The 14959-nt window shown below is 51.7% G+C and overlaps 1 long non-coding RNA gene across 1 annotated transcript; it reads left to right on the forward strand.

The window, feature by feature from the left end:
• Positions 1 to 2649: 2649 nt before the first annotated feature.
• LOC109250812 (uncharacterized) lies at positions 2650 to 14959 on the forward strand. The gene is made up of 3 exons (XR_002073198.2): positions 2650 to 2802; positions 13562 to 13625; positions 14530 to 14959. It is a non-coding gene; the product is annotated as an uncharacterized LOC109250812 (long non-coding RNA).

The following is a 14959-nucleotide window of genomic DNA, read 5'->3' on the forward strand; positions in this document are numbered from 1 at the left end:
AGCAACCTCAAAGCAGCCACCAAGCCAGTCTTTGTTGGGTTTCTAGGCAGTAAGGACGCTGCATCTCAACACTTAGTGCTCAGAGAGAAAGGGGCTCGGTTATTCAAAGCAGAGCTTAACAAGAGCCTTTTTCTCCCGAGTCCTTGCAATTTTGGACTCACTTTTAATCCCCGGAAGAAATCTTGGATCGCTTTTCTCCTCCACATCTCAACGTCGTTCCTGCAAGTTCACAAACTGTCAGTGGAAGATTTTCAGGAGGTGGGCAGTTCCCACTTTCTACCCCATTCTGGTAGGACCAGTTTGGTTTTCAGAACCTTGAAACCTCCATTTTTGAAAAACATCAATACACTCAGAAACACATATTTTTTTTTAACTCAGGTTTCTAAATACAAAGAAATTTATGCATTGTAGTTTCACAAACAAGCCTCAACTGTATTCCTTCCAAATAAGATGCCAGGCAGGTTTCTGAAGAAGCCACCGAATGCACTTGTATTAAAAGAGCATACGTATCCTGAAAGAAAAGCCAAAGGCAGACTTAGGTGCCTGGGTTCTGGAAACACACCCTCCCATGTAGGACAGAGGTTGTTTCTAGTGCCTTGAAGAATAAACACCTTCTAAAGACAAAGATCTCTTGCCTTCTCTGGGCCCCAAATTCCTCTATGGGCCACTCATCATCATTATCACCAAAACTATCACTCATAGGGCAGCTAAAATGTGCGGGCCCTCCCTGGAACACGTGACATACTTTATCAAATCCTCAAATTTACAGAGAAGAGGAACGTTTATCCCCATTCTGTAGATGTGGAACCTGAAACCCAGACCCTTGAAAAAACAACACAGCCAGCAAGGGGCAAAGCCAGAGTCAAGCCAAAGCTGTCGGACCCAAGTCCAAGTCCTTCCTGCCTCAACCTTTCACACCCCTGCCCCTCTCCACATCCTGGGTTCTGCTAATGAGGAGATCTATACACCTGTAGCTTAGACAGGGATACCGAGGTGGGAGGCCTCCCTCCTCCTCTTCGAGAGGCTTCCTGTTGACATACTCACACAGGCTGTTCCCAAGCAAATGTTCTCTGACCTGTCTCCCCCAACAAAGTAGTACTCCAAACTCTCTCTTTTCATCACTCCAGTCAGCCAACCAAGTGTATGCAAAAACCCTGCTCAAGGAGCCTGAGATCCAAAGGCAGCAATGGTTCAGCCATTTTGGAGAGTAGTTTGGCAGAATTGTCATTATCAAAAGAATTATTATTATCAAAAGTGCCCGTTTCTCTTTTTTTTTTAAGTTTATTTATTTTGAGAGAGTGAGAGTGAGCTGGGGAGGGACAGAGAGAGGAGAGAGAGAATCCCAAGCAGGCTCCACACTGTCAGCATGGAGCCCAACGTGGGGCTCGAACCCATGAGCTGTGAGATCACGACCTGAGCTGACGTCAAGAGTCGGACACTTAACCGACTGAGCCGCCCCCGGGTGCCCCCCAAATACTCATTTCTGACACCCTACAAAAGATCTGACTAGTATTCCTTAAATGGATAGCACACTCCAACCGGGCAATTAGAGGTAACTTAATAAAGGAAAGTCAGTGATGTGCTGGGGCCAGCACTACCAGCCCACAAGAGCCAATGGCTACATTTTCATAATGTTTATAAGCCAGCTGCTAAACTATGCTAAGCCTAGAACAAGCCGTAATGGGAGCATTTATTTGCACGACAGGAATCAGGAAATGCTACAAATCAAATTGGTTTGGTTAGAGTTTTCCCCAGAGAGACAGTGATTAAACATTTACCAGCACACCCCTGGAAGGATTTATAAAAATGTGGGCAAAGTTAAGGGAAATCAAGTAGGATAATGCAGTCCTCTGGAGTTAGCGACAGGGGGGAGCTGTCAGCAGTCAAGCCCTGAAGGAGCAAGGAATGGCACCAAACCCACACGGGAGCCGGAGGGCAGGGCAACTGGTAGAACCTTTGACAGAGGCAATGTAGCAGGCAGGAGACAGGAAAAAAATACTCCAATTTCAGCCCCTTCTCACCAAACACTTCTGGCTGCCGCCTGCCATGAATGGAGCCCACCTGAAAGCAGAGGGCGTGGGAGCCCCCCACCCCCACAAGGTCCATAACGATTAGCCTCGGGGGCACCATGCAGAGTGATGAAAGGTAGAAGGTGGATCTGGGGCACCCTGTATCCAGAACAATATGCCACCAATTATTACCACACACACACACACACACACACACTCTATGCACCAATACATATATGTATTTCTGGAAGAGCCCCCAAATGGTAACAGTGGTTACCTCCAGGGAAGGATGCTGGCAACTGGGTCAACAGAGGGAGACTTTCTTTTCATTAGACTCTCTTTGCTATTGTTTAACTGTCATTCCTGCACATATATTACCTTTTTGAAAAGAAGTCAGGGGCGCTTGGGTGGCTCAGTCACTTAAGCGTCCGACTTCGGCTCAGGTCATGATCTCACGGTTCGTGGGTTCACGCCCCATGCCAGATTCTGTGCTGACCGCTCGGAGCCTGGAGCCTGCTTCGGATTCTGCGTCTCCCTCTCTCTCTGCCCCTCTCCTGCTCACTCTCTCTCTCTCTCCCCAAAATAAATAAACATTAAAACTTTTTTACAAAGCAGCAACGTTTTTCCCTCTCTTCACACACTTGGGGTGGCGCGCCAGGGCAGAGCTCTCATCTGGTGTGGCAGCAAGGGGCTGCCACAATGTGTGACTTCGTTTGCTGAGGAGAGATGGACACCTGGAATCATGCCATGCAGCGACCTAAGGGGAAGACAGCACAGAGCCCTGTGACAGAAGGTAGGCTCCGCACTCGGGGTGGGGGTGGGGGGGGAGAATGTGGACTTGGGAGCTGGACTCTGCCCCAGATTGGCTCTAGGAACCCGGCAAGCCCTCCAAGCTTCCGTTCCCTGGCCCGTGGTGGAAGGAAACGGCCCCTAACGTGGTGGGGCAGGAGGGGCTGGGGTGGTGCCAAGGAGAAAGGATTTCCTTCAAGGCAGAGAGTTTGTGATGCTCATCAAGGGACTGGGGTGGGGGTGGGGGGGTTGCTTCTGAACACTTTTCTTTCCAAGTCCTTTGCACCCATCTCCCAGCCCGGGAGTCTGGAAAAGGCTTCCCGGAGGGAGCCGATGTCTTTCGGGGCTTGGTGCCGAGCTCCACCTGGTGGCCGCTCAGTCAGCGACCTGGAGGGGGCAAGGGAGTCCCAAAGGGAGTGCAGGGGCTGGGAAACGTTCCCAATACGCTTCGTTCACCCACAAGTTCACGGACACCTTTGCCTCCTCCTTGCTCTCGCCCTGTCAACACTGTGCCTTCAGAGGAAGAGCCGCCCCTGTGAAGGCTAGCCCAGGTCCCACCGGGATCACGGCTGTAGGGCAGCTCCGAAAAGCCCCTCTCAGGGCCTCTTCACACTGCTCCACTGAGGCCTTCCAAAGGACAAAATGCCAAAACAGAACGCTGTAGCATCTCTGTTCTCCATTTAATGAGTGGGTGCTTTTAACCTTTGCTAATCACTAAATGACATTTTGTCCTAGACCCCTAAAATCTGGCAGACTTTTAAATTTCTTTTTCATGTTTATTTATTTTTGAGAGAGAGAGAGAGAACAGGGGAGGAGCAGAGAGAGAGGGAGACGCAGAATCCGAAACAGGCTCCAGGCTCCAAGCTGTCAACACTGAACCCGACGCAGGGCTCAAACCCACAAACCACGAGATCATGACCTGAGCCCAAGTCGGACGCTCAACCGACTGAGCCACCCAGGCGGTCTGTAATCCGGCAGACTTTTATGGTATGATGTAGAAATAGAGGCAGATTCAAAGTAGGAGGATACCTGCCTTCTCTCCAGCCTGCATTTTTAATTATAAACTCACTGGAGATAATAACATTCAAAGTTAGGGGTATCAGCACGGCTCAGTCAGTTGAGCCTCCATCCAACTGTTGATATCAGCTCAGGTCATGATCTCACGGTGGTGAGCTCGAGCCCCATGTCGGGCTCTGTGCTGGGTGTGGAGCCTGTTTGAGATTCTCTCCCTCTCTCTCTGCCCCTCCTCACCACTACTCTCCTCTCCCTCTCTCAAAAAAAAAAAAAATAATAATAATATTCAAAGTTAATGGCAGCCCCTCCCTGAGTGGGAGGAGGGGCCAAATGGCACTCAAGGCCCCTCCTCCTCACCCCCTTGCTCCTGCAGCTGCCCCCTAGCTCCCCTTTAGGGAACACTTGCTAAGCAAGAACACACACAGCACTTGCACACATACAGGGCTCTGATTCATTCCCACTAGATGTTCAGGAAGCGCATTCAGGAAACCAAGGGGAGAGGCTGGCCTAAAGGACCTGGTCTCCACACCTGCCATTGAGGGACCAGGGATGGTTCTGGCAAAGTTGGAGCTGGAAAATGCCTCCTCCATTGGCCTCTTGGCGACCCAGGGGAAGAGACTGAGGCCTGAAAGGGGAAAAGACCTCAGCCCAGACCCAGGCCTGTCCCCAACTCCCTCTCCAATGTTCCTTCAAGGAGCTACACTGACCCTGACTGGGGCTCAGAGAAAGATCATCTTTAAAATCATGGCAGAAAGGTGGAGAGAGGCCATGCCCACCTGAACACACTGGACCCCCACTCCCTGGGAAATATTGTGAGCTTCCCAATGTGTTCATCATCATGGCCACAGGGGGTGAGTTCTAGAAGGCCTTAGCAGGTCCCCTGGTCCAACCCTCTTATTTCTCAAACAGGTAAACTGAGGTCAGAAAGGAAACACAGCCCAGTTAGGAGGCCTAGGAGGCTCCCCCACAGCATACGAGGTAACAAGAGCAGGCCAAGACCCCCATGACCAAGGCCCTGGCACCAGCCACAGTGCAATATGTCCTAGCTGCTGTAGCCGACAGAGTCAGGCCTAAGACGCAGGCAGGGGCCGCAGGGCAGGGCGAGGGAAGGAAGATCAGAGGCTTTACCAGCTGCATGTGACCTCTGCCGCCGTAAGACTGGAAGCAGTGACCACCTCTCTGTGACCAGGGTGTAGCTGAAGTGGTTCTTACAATAATTTTAATGGAAACTAATAAAAAGAAACAGAAGGCATGCCTTTGTTTTTTAAAACGAACACAGAGCACTTGAAAAATAAAACACACCTGCTCTGACAGTAAAAAAAAACAAAAACAAAAAAACCAACCGCCATTTCTCTTTGACCCTCTATGTTGGAGGAACATTCACTTACCGCTCACGCTTTGAGTCTCCACGTAAGCACTTCCATCTCTCTGAAGACTTCCTAGTTCTGTCAGGCAGACTCAAGGGACTCCCTAACTGGGGCTCACCAAGTGCTCCCTTCTCTCCTTCCAGGCGGTAAGCCCCTCCTAGGGCAGAACCTGGGACCAAGGCTTCTTTGGGACAATCCCAGGAATAAGCGCAGTACCCAAACCTAGTAGGTGCTCAGTAAATATGGGACAGCAACTAAATGACGCATCACCAACCTGGACTCATCATTAATTACAATTAAGTACAAAAGGCTCATGAATGCAACTTGGTGAATCTTGATATCCAGAAATCAGAAACAAAGCCTTACAAGAATCCTTTGAGAAACAACATATCTTCCACATACGAGGTCTATAGGGTTTCTAAATCAGTGGGTAATCCTCCAGAAAAGTTCTCAGATTCTAGAACTCTGGGCCACGCATGATCCACAAAAGTTGGTCAGCTCTAAGACCCAAGGAAGCAAAGACCCAGGGGAGGAGAAGCAGGGCCAAGCTCCAGTGGGATCAGAATTTCATTTTATTTTTGGTTTGTTTATAATTTTCCTGTTTAAAAAAACCACTAACTTGAATATGGAATAATATACTTAATTTGAAAATTAAAAAATAATCAAAAGATACATTATCCCTCCCATTCCTGCCTCCATCCACTCACTCTGGCAACCACTGTGTTAACAGTGCCCTGAGGAGGCCTCAGAGTTTTCTTAGCTTAGGCAAGCAAAATATTCCTTCTTATACCCTCTCTTTGTATATATTTCTATCCCATGGCATACTATACAAAGTTAAGTCTTCACCCTTGTTTTTCTCTCTTAATACACCTTGGATACTTTTCCCTGTGGGACCTAAAGAGGGTTTTTTATTGTTTTCTTATAGCTACATAGTATGCTTTTATAGGAATGCAACATACTTTATTTACCACTCCTCTACTGATGGACACATGGCACGTTTTTACCAAAATTTTACACGTCAAACAACACTGCCGTGAATATCTTATGCAAAAACACTTGCTTGCTCAGGTTTGCCTCATTGCCAGAACCTCTCCAAGTTCCTCAAGCCCACCCAGATCCCTCACTTCTGGCACATCCATTTTGTTGAGATACCCCGGTACCCATAAGGAAAGACCAAAGTAGGGAGCTCCACCTCCCAATTCAGCCTTTTCCATTCTGGAAGCAGAGCTATGTCTCCGGGTTCTTCTGCATACTCTTACCCACCCCATCCAGGGCAGGCTGTACCCAGTAGATGACTAGCAAATATTTCACGGGTGATGATGAATCGACCTGATCTCGTGTCATACGATCATCACTCTCTTTCACCAACAGGTGGCGCTGCTTTCCACCTTTAGACAGCTAAGGCTCCCCCCCCCCCCCCCGCCCCCGCCCCGCCCCCACCCCGGCCGCGGGAAGCCCTGCTCCAGAAAGAATAGGGAAACTCTTGAGGATAGAAGCAAACGATGACTTTTCCATCGTATGATTATCCACACACCTCTCTCCATGATCTTCCAACAGCCTAAGGCCATGACTACAATTTTCTCTGGTTTCTCCCTTCTCTGTCCTTTTCCATGTCACAAGTACATGCCGTTTGTACGGTTTCCTTGGACACTGGGAGATCAAATCGCCTAGTGGTTATGAACTGGGGCTCTTGAACCAGACTTAGGTTCAAAATTTGATTCCACCACTTGTCTTGCTGCATGGACTTTGGCAACTGGCTTGACCTGTCTGAGCATCCACTGCCTCCGTAGGACAGGAGCACAGCAGTATGTTTGTGGGAGGATTAAATCAGGTGTAACACTAGCATTGTGCCAGGCACATGGTACCTGTTACAAAGATACGCACCCCCTGTCCAAATTCTGCACCTCGCTTAGGAAGGCTTTCTCAATATACACTGGTCTTCCATCCGTTCTTCACACACAAGCCTGTTCCTGCCCCAGAGTCCTCACTTCCTAGGGCCTCCGCCTGGAATGCTCTCCCCCTAGAACCTCCCACGGCTGACTCCTTCTCATCCTTTAAGTATCAACTTCCATGTCATCTCCTCAGAGATCATCCTTGTCACCTCGGCTAGAGTAAGTATCTCCCGCTTTGCCCCTTAGTGGCACCCAGTTTGTTTGCCACTTGTTACCACCTGCTATCTTAGGGGTTTATTCATCTTTGGGACTGTAGTCTCTTCCTGTTGGGATGTAAATTCTAGGCAGCTCCAGTTTTCTTGGGTTTTCCAGCACTGCACACAGTGACCCTTCCACCTGGGAGGTACCCCGTAGATGACTGGTGGGTGATTGGCTGAGTGGATGAGAGCACGCAGGCAGAGTTGTGTCTGAACTCTGTCCACTGGCGTGGGGTTCTATCGTGTAATGGTTAGCACTCTGGACTCTGAACTCTGTCCACTGGCTGCTTTGCACACCCGTGTTCTGATTCCCAGAGTACCACCTCTTTGAGGGCAGGAATGGCTCCCACGTGCAGCCCTCAGCTAGAGCCCCTGCCAGTGCTCAGTGGGCAGAGCCAGGATTTGGGGGACGAAAGGGAGCAACTGAGAGGGCTGCTGAGGGCTTGCTGGAGGGTGGCATCACTGACATTTCCACCCAAAACATACCATCACGCGTGGATTCCCAGAAATGACAAGAGATGCGCCTCTGGCCCCTGCCACTCCACATGGCTTTCCTAAGAACCAGTCCCAGCTTGCTTCCTGCTGATGGTCACCTACGCAGGTGAGCCTTGCCCCCAGCAACTGCTCAGTCCCGACTCTACTCTGAGGGGTTCCTTCCTCTTCCCTGCCCCTTGTGAGCATTCTAGGGAGGTCCATTCTCCACTGTGGATTGGAAAGCCTGCCCTGGGCATTCCCACACTGCTTAGAGAGGCATGCCCACACACCTCTTTCATAAAGAGAAGAGACATCTCCCTCAGCAGTGTCTCCTCTGGGCACAAACAGTGTGATTCAGGATGTCCCGTGGATTCCAGGAAAACACAAGATCATCCCACGGGAGTCAGACCCAAGTAAGAAATGTGCCCCATCCAGCCAAGTCAGAAAACATCCCCGTGCCTAGAGAGACACTCATCTTGGACACACTCCACCCAGAAGCACCCAGTTTCCCACTGTGTCAAACTAAATCCCTCGCCCATGACTCAGTCTCTCTTCAGCCCAGATTTTCCTGGAGCTGGGAAGGTGGAGACACACACAATAGAGAGACGGACAGATTTCACCATTTAAAATACATCCAAATGCACGTCCACATTCCACCGCAAAATGTCCTGGGCACCTCTTACGTAGCAAACACTGTTCTAGCTACTGGGGAGACGGAGGTTAATAAGCCAGAGATGGAACTGCCACACACAGAACGTTCAGTTTAGTCAGAGACACGGACGAGGAGCAGCAGCATGCAGTGTGCAGACCACCCACCAATTCGTGTGCTAGTGGGGGCAGCGCTGTGACGAAGGGTTGCTCAGGATCGTCAGGAGGTCCTCCTCTGAGAAGGAGCCACATGGGGAGAGCGCTTCAAGCAGAATGACAAGGACAAGGCCCCAAAGAGCATTAAAAGCACTAAACGGAGACCAGTGTTGCTGGAACCCAGAGGGCCAAGGGGAGAGGAACTGGCTGTGAGGTTGAGGTACCCCACAACACACCCCCAAGCCGGCAGGAGGGGGACAGATAGCACAGAGCCTTGTTAACTAGAGTTCAAATTAAAAGATGGGGGCACGTTACACTGAGTGCCGTGGGAAAACTGTGAAGGGTTTTAGGCAGGGAAGTTGAATGATCTTCTACCCAAGAGAAGTTGACTTAACATCCTGGTGATGAATGAAAGAGTGAGTGAATGAATTGCATGAACAACCACAGAACCAAAGAACATGAGTAACTTAGAGTTTCTGGGTGCTAAGATCATGCTGAGTTCTTCAGGGACACGGGGACAAGTAGACTGGGACAGCCCACACACTCAGAAGCACGAACTCCACACTAAAGAGAGCACACAGAATGCCTCCTTCGCCACTCAGGGAGGCTGCTGGCTTCGGCTTCAGCACAGGTCAGCTCTCTGGCCCCTCATAAGCTCTGCTCACCGAGCAGTTAGGGAGACCAGAGAGGAGATGAAACCATTTGATGTCATATGGCCAGGTGACTCCCCAAGACCTCAGGTGTCAGCAGTACTGGAGCCTAGATGTCTCCCCCTGGACTGCAAGCCCCTGGGGACACCTTACACCCCCTCCATCTCCCACACCACCATTCTTCTGTGAGATTCAGAGAGTGAGAGAAGAATTTTCTCAAGGCTGCGGAGGGCACAGAACCCAGACTGCTCAATTCTCACCAAGAAAACGAGAACAGAAGCTGACTTCAAAACAACAACGTCTCCTGTAGTCCAGGGTCACAGCCCTTCTCCACAAGAGTGACCAACCAACAGACAAGAACAGACCTCTTTCCACAGAGTCTCACCCACACCTGCAACAGCTGCCCTTCCCCACAAAGTAGGGCTGTGGTTTCCATCCCGTGTCCACCAGCCCCTGGGTGGAGCTGGCCACAGAGTGGATGTTCACATAAAGTAAGAAAAGGGAGATGACCAGTGGTCAGTGTCCTGCATGCTGAAGCCAGGTAGCCCTGGGCTCCCATTCTGGCTCTACAGCCTGCCAGCTCCACGACCTTCGTCATGTATCTTAACCTCCCTGAGCCTCAGTTGCCTCACATTTGAGAGGCAGATTAAAATGCACCACGCACAGGCTTGCAAGTTTAATAAAATCACACAAACTGAGGGTGAAGCTTAACATCCCTCTAGGAAAAAAAAACTGTTCAGAAAGGTATTTATATGAATATGAATGTTGATGATGAGGAGGATGGTGGAGTCAAGCAGTAAAGAGGACTGTCATGGAACATCTCGACTCTGGGCACTCCCAGGGCGCATGCTCACCAGGGGTATCTGGGCCGTATTTGTTAAAGCAGGAAAGAGGACAGGGATGCTTTAGAAATATCTCCATGTTGGGGCGCCTGGGTGGCGCAGTCGGTTAAGCGTCCGACTTCAGCCAGGTCACGATCTCGCGGTCTGTGAGTTCGAGCCCCGCGTCAGGCTCTGGGCTGATGGCTCGGAGCCTGGAGCCTGTTTCCGATTCTGTGTCTCCCTCTCTCTCTGCCCCTCCCCCGTTCATGCTCTGTCTCTCTCTGTCCCAAAAATAAATAAAAAAAAAAAAAAAAAAAAAAGAAATATCTCCATGTTTCTAACCAAAGTTTTCTGCAAAGCCCTCAAATAAGCAGAAAGTCTAGTCCTACCGGCTTCCCAGCACCCTACCCCTACCCCACCCCAGACTCCAGGACAGCCGCTTCCCAGCCCCCACCCCAGGATATACCTCTCGATGGTAACAGGTGTTGCGGTGAGCAGCTTGTGGCCAGAGCTTTGAGACCTGGTGTTGTCACTGCGATCGCTCCCCCCCCCCTTCAGTGTCCAGAGGGGAGGCTGGGAGCATCTGAGGGTGCAGAAAGAGTATCATGTGGCCGGGGCTTTGGCAGAGCTTGGCTACAACTTACCTGTGGCCATGGGTGTGATTGGCGGTGGAGGCGTGACCAAGGTTTCAATCTGCCCTTGCCTCGCCCCCACAAGCCAGCAGGGGTAATTAGGGACCTCTCGTCGGATTATGGGCCTCCATTTCCCAGCCCATCCCATTCTAACTCCTAAACTTACACCACCACAGAATGAGTGAACAGATACCCCCCGGCGAGCCCTCTGCCAGCCGGGGGCTGGGCACCCAGCAGAGCCTAGGGCTGTGGTGCCGACCTGAGGGCCAACACTCAGGTTACAGACGTGGGGTAATCCCAGAGAAGAGATGCAACCCAAATCCCTGCTCTGAAGGCGAGGAAGGGCTGCGTATATGTGCACACATGTGTACACGCGCATGTGAACCACACACGGGCATATGTGAACACCCAGTGCCCACACACAAATCCTCTCTGTCCGAAGATATCCTTCGGGCACCAGGCATGCCAGGCCAGGCACTGTGTCTGAGAGCACAGAGAGGGTGTGGCAGAAAAGAGTGGCCTCACCTGTGGGCAGATGTGACTCTGTCACCTCAGTAAACAAGGGCTATTCGATCATTCCGTGGCAGTCTGCTTTGCTGAGATTGCTAATGAGTAGTATATTCCTGTGCCCAGACTCTGCGGGCACTCACAGGACCTCAGTGGCAGGTGCACTGAGAAGTTGCCTCCTTTCCTGTAAGGAGCCATCATTACTTTGTCCCTCAGCGTGTGCTAGATGCAATAGAGAAGCACCAGAGGCCCTAATAATAGCAATGATAATGAAGGGAGAAGAAGGGTCTCTAAGGCGGAGTCTGCCCTAGAAAGGAAACAGGAGAAGCAAAGGTGACAGAGTCACATCTGCCCACAGGTGAGGCCACTCTTTTCTGCCACACCCTCTCTGTGCCCTCAGACACAGTGCCTGGCCTGGCATGCCTGGCGCCCGAAGGATATCTTTAGACAAGAGAGGATTTGTGTGTGAGCACTGGGTGTTCACGTATGCCTGTGTGTGGTTCACATGCGTGTGTACACATGTGTGCACATACACACACACAGTGTGAGCTGATTTGCACACTTTTCCTGCTCATCTTTCTCACTCTGGTTTGTGTCTTCCCCCACCTGTTCCACACTCAGGATGCCTCTCGCCTGGTCCCTACTTCTCTTTCACTATTTCTGCTTCAGAAATACTAAAGTGTCCATCCTGGCTGCAATTAACATCAGCTGAGGCACTCGGCACAGCACCCTACTCAGAATAACCAGATCCTCTGCATCTTTTTTCCAACACACACTGCTGATCTGTCATCAGACAATAGGGCACTGCACCCTCTCATGAGCCCCCTGGGTCAGGCAGCACTGGGCTCTTGGGGACTGAGTCCTCCTGGCTGTCAGAAGGCAGTCCTTCTGAGAAGTCGGAGTGGGCTGTGTCCTCCCTCCCACCGCCCCCACCCCCACTTCAGATGCAAAGTGCACATATGGCTCATCTCCATCTTTGGGGGAGGTTCCGTCTAAAGTCCTCCCAAAGATTCAGATTGTATGACAAATCACGTTCTAGACTATCGATGGCGAGAAAGGGCTGGGGCATTTGCATCATTACCCCCAGACAACAGCTTCATTAGGCTGAAAGAGAGGTTTGCAGCCGCGTGAGCTCCGCCACTGACCTGGGCCTCTCACTTCCCCCATTGTCTGTGGGCTCCAAGGCTCTCGCTCCAAACCATATGGTCCATTTGGGCACCTCACACTGCCTTCCAGGAAAAGCGGGCTTGTTGGGAAGAGCTTGGGACAAGCCAGAGGCCTGCCTGCAAGATCCCAGGTGCAATCCTGCCCAAAGCGGGGTCGCTCCGGGCCCACAGAGAGAAACTTCCAGAGATCAGAGGGGGCTGAAAAAGCAGTGTGTGGGCCTGAGAGAGGAGAAAAGCGCCTTAGCAAGAAGGCAAAGGAGAGAACCTTGACATTTGTCCTTCACAGAACAGGCAGCCTGTTGTCCCAGACCTATGACAGCACATGTGGCAGCATCTTGGTGTGGAGAGCACTGGAGTATTACTGCTCATGTTAGGTCTACCCTTTCTTCCCTATAGCTCCTAGTCGGCCCAAGTATCTGGAGACCCCTCAAGGGTCCCAGACTTCAGGCCTTTTCTGCACAAATATAAGCAGACCCACTGTCTGGCAGGCTGGAGTCTGAGACAGCCATTCCCCTTCCCCAGTCCCCAAGAACCTGAAAACCTGAACACCAGCCACCCATTTCAAGAGGACACCCTGAGGTCTGGCTTAAAGGAGGATGGGAGACAAGGCTGGGTGGATGAACTGTCCCATCCCTATCTCCTCAAAATCCCATCGCCTCGAAAATCCACTTTGCTCCAAGCTTTTGCAAGATGCCAAACAGATGGAATGAACCTCGGAAGCCAGCACAGCGACAGGAGCCTGGCTCCCAGGGGCGGGGGAAGCGCAGCACCCCTGTCCAGAGACGGTGGGAGATGTCGCCTTGGGCAAACCAGTGTGCCCTCCTTGTCATCAAGAAATGGGCTGCCGAAAGGGTCCTCACCTGATGTAAGAGTAGGGAAAGGAAGCATAAACGACTGTAGCACTGCACTCCAGTCTGCCAACAGGGCGGATTAGGGCCAGGATTAACATTTTAAACTCAAGCGGACTTTCTGACTCAAAGATCTTCGATCGCTAATCGTATTACTATCCCTGGGATCATTGCTTTACTGGCTGCAGAAAAGATTCTAAAATCAAATTGCTTAAAGTTGTCTCCTGTTTTCTCTTGGCTCCTTTTGGTTGGGTTGGGGAGTGGTAGCTTGTTAAGGGGACGACTTCTAAAGTCGAATCTCACTTAAGATTTCTCTCCTTCCCTGCGCCAGGCGGCGATAAGAAGACGGGCGACACGGTTCCTTTATTCCCGCCCACGCCTGCTCCTAATTCCTGGTAATTTATCCCATATTAAAACTTCTTTAAGTAAGAATGGACAAGCATCAGCACCTGCTATGCAAATGCGGCCAAATCCAGCCCGGGCCGCGGGGCGTGAGCGCCCGCCCGACCGCGAGCGGCCATTCAGCGCTCCCAAGGCGCCCGGCGCGCCCTTCATATGGAAACGGGGCCGAGGGCTTGACAGATTGCGACGTGCGCTCGCCCGGGCCGCGGGGGCGGGGGCCGGCGGGGCGGGGACCGCGGGGCTGAGCGCGCGCCGGCTTCGGAAACGCCCCCTGGGGGGTGGGGGCATCGGGCCGGCTCCCGCGGGCGTCCTTCCCGCGAACTCCTTGTCTGGCAAGCTCCCCACGTGCGCGGCCACCCGCGCATGCCCGAGCACCCCCGACGACACCCTAGCCAGCGGAGTCTCAGGCCCCGCCCCGCCGTCCCGCAGGCTGGCCCGGGGCTGCCCCCGAGGCCGGCGGGCTCCGGGAGCGGGCGGGGGAGCCAGCGCGGAGCGGCGGGCCCCGCCGGATAACAAGGATTAGTTGGGGGGGCACCTTTGAAGCCCGGTCCCTCCTCACGTGGCTGGAGGCCGCAGCGCAGTCGCCTCTCGTGCGGCCCTAATCCCCGCACGCGGCCCGCCCCGCCGCGCCCTGGCCCGGGCGCTCTCCCCGGCCGCGCCGCCCGGGAGCCTGTATTGGGGGCTCGTGAAAGGAGTGGCGGCGGCGAGGGAGGGGGCGCGCGGGCGCGGCCGGCGTCCCGAAGACGTGCAAAGTGATAAATACATTGTTTCTCGGCCGCCCGCTCGCTCAGGACTGGGGAAGGGGGGGTGGCATAGAAAATGAGGCACTTTCTTCCCCCTTTAACTCGAGGGGAGTACCAATAATTCATGTATGTTATAATTCTTCATTGCCCCTAGGTAGTCTGGGAAAACTGGAAGAAAAGAAAATGCCAGAAAGTTACGGTAAAACTTAAGATGCGGCCGAAGTCGCTTTCTTTGCCCCTGCTGTGAGTGTTTGAATAAGAAGAATGCTCCCGGACTGTAACAAGCAAAAAGAATGAAGAAGACAAAAGATTTCCAGAAAAAGGTTTAGCTAGAAGACAAGGCAAGTGAAACTGAAAGGAGAAAAAAAGCATTTACAATGGAACAATAAGTGTACTAATCGCTTTGATATATTATACAAGCCCAAAGACCCAAAACATTGTGTAATTATTTATAAATGACTTCTCCACTCCTGTGTATAATGCAGAGGAAAGAATAAAACTGCAGGCTACTCTCTAAACTATTTCTAAATAGACCTGGTTCAAAAGAAGGGAGAAGTGTTTGAAATAAAATAATTAATGGTGGA

Source organism: Panthera pardus, unplaced genomic scaffold (genome assembly GCF_024362965.1).
Source record: "Panthera pardus isolate Hobbes unplaced genomic scaffold, ASM2436296v1 HiC_scaffold_2, whole genome shotgun sequence".
NCBI lineage: Eukaryota > Metazoa > Chordata > Mammalia > Carnivora > Felidae > Panthera > Panthera pardus.